Raw genomic sequence first — 2,246 nt, 5'->3', positions numbered from 1 at the left:
GTATTATGAAAATAGTGTATCGTTCGTCTGAGCTGTGCCTAGCAGTGAGAATGACCTGTACAAATCCTGTATTCTCCCCTGACGCACCTCGCACTTAAAAAGAATTAAATGTAGCACTTACTGTTTCAGTTCTTCCAAATGTGCAGTAGCGCAGTGAGTAAGCTTAAGTAAGTGCAATTAGGAGTGGGATATTGGACAAGTATATTTGACAAGACTCTAATGCAATGGTGCCGAACACGAGTTCATATGCCCTTTTGTCACTCTCTTACTCACAGACATGCACACGCGTACACGCACACACACACAAACACACACACACACACATTCCTGTTTCAAAGGTGTTTTGGGGTCCTGATAACTTCAGATAAGGAGTGAGGACCGCCGATGCTGATAAGTTTAGAGAAGCACTAGTGTTTTATTTGAACGCTAAATGTCACCCCATTTCCCACTTCAACTTCTTTAAAAACAAAGCAATAAAAAGTGGACTTGAAACTCAAATAACAGCAGGAGTGAGGTTTCTGAATGGGTACATTCAAAGTCCTCACCCCAGTAGTGAATTTGGTTAAAATATCGTTTGTTTTTGTGGTATGAACTTTTTCCTCTCATTAACCACACACACACACAAACACACAGTGAGTAAAAAGTGTGTGTATCCAAGTGAAATGAAAATGCACACCAAAAATCATTTTGGGTGAATTTGTGAGGACCACTGTGAAACTTGTACGGTTGCATCTATAGACCCTCTAGAGGCCTTTTGAATGAAAAACTTGTGAGGACCGGCCAAAAGGTCCTCACTTGTCAAAAATGTCCACACTACGTATGGTATAAAATGTTAGTGGTCCTCACAAGACCAGTCATACAAACACACACACACACAACCATCTTGATAAGAGATCAATTAAAAAAAATTGAAATAAGGAAAAGATGGTTAAAAAATGATATCAATGACCAAACAGACCAGAGCGTTCATCCGCATTGCTCCTGGTGTTTATTAATTAGATTGACAGTCTTTCTGGTTACATATTTTTGATTATTTTCCATGAAACATCTGGTGGGTTTGCATCTGTATTTTCATTCATTTTTAGTTCCTATCTGTGTAATTGCCAATATTCCAAATAGTTTATTCCAACCAATTAGTTGTTTTGTTCTGATTGAATTGAAGCCCAACAATGGCCAGGCAAGTTATTATACAACGCCTGCTATTGTGTTGTTTCCGCTCAACACCTGCCCAGATTTCCCAGACGCATCCTCATGTTGAATGGCAGAAACACAATAAGTGTCCCCTGTCTGTCACCGTATTGGGACACTTTTACTTATGAAGGTTTTCGGCTTCGTTTAGCACTGAGGTGCAATTTCCATCTTGCCCGCTCTGTTACACAGTGCGGAGGAAATGCCATTGTTGTTCTAAGTCCTCTCCTTTGCAAAACAGATTCACCCCTCAAATGGCTTCAAAGACTCTGTTTTACATTTTCCAATGAGACAAACGCTGCAGAAAAAAAGTCGCGCTCAGGCTTGATTTAGCCCGAACAATAGTCCTTACCAAAACGGGAAGTCATTTGTAAAGATGCGACAAACAGCCTACCAAGTTAGAATGAGGAGATGTGTATTTGGTCTGACAGCAGAGCGTCACATGTTGCGACACACTTGGACAAAACACAATGAAAAACGAGCAGGTTTATATCGATTTTACTTCCTTTTTAAGCATGGAGAGAAACTGCTGTCTTTGTTGTTGTCCTCGTACCTCAATTTAAACCCAATTTGACTCCTGTGATTTGATCCCCTGCGCTGGAGCTAATATTTGTTTGCAACACAGAGAGGACGTAATGACACCTAGCAGCACATTGCATCGCCGTCAGCCAAAGTGCTCAATTTTGGGTGAGGCCTTTCAGAAAGTAATGATAGCGCAACCTCTGAGATTCAACACAATCCATTCAACGGCAACAGTCATCCTCCCAATTTGGTTGGAATTCAAAACACTTTCCACCCACAGGAAATGTAGGCATGGTACGAGCAAGAATTTGTTCTCGGATGAAACTGTTGCCATGCCGAAAAGCAATTTACTGAACGACAATTACAGTCTGTGAATAACATTGTCAACTGTTTTACATGAGTTGAAATAAGCAGAGTATAATAAGTATAAAATGCTTCGTAAAACAGCACGGTGCGGTGTGTATGTGAATAATGTGCTCTTTTGCAGAAGACTAACGTGATCCGACATACAGTGATACCTTGGCTTACAAACTTAA

This window comes from Hippocampus bargibanti, linkage group LG13 (assembly GCF_051943395.1).
Source record: "Hippocampus bargibanti isolate YZ-2025 linkage group LG13, ASM5194339v1, whole genome shotgun sequence".
NCBI classification, from domain to species: Eukaryota; Metazoa; Chordata; class Actinopteri; order Syngnathiformes; family Syngnathidae; genus Hippocampus; species Hippocampus bargibanti.
The sequence above is the reverse complement of the archived record's forward strand: the minus strand, read 5'-3'. Positions refer to the sequence as shown.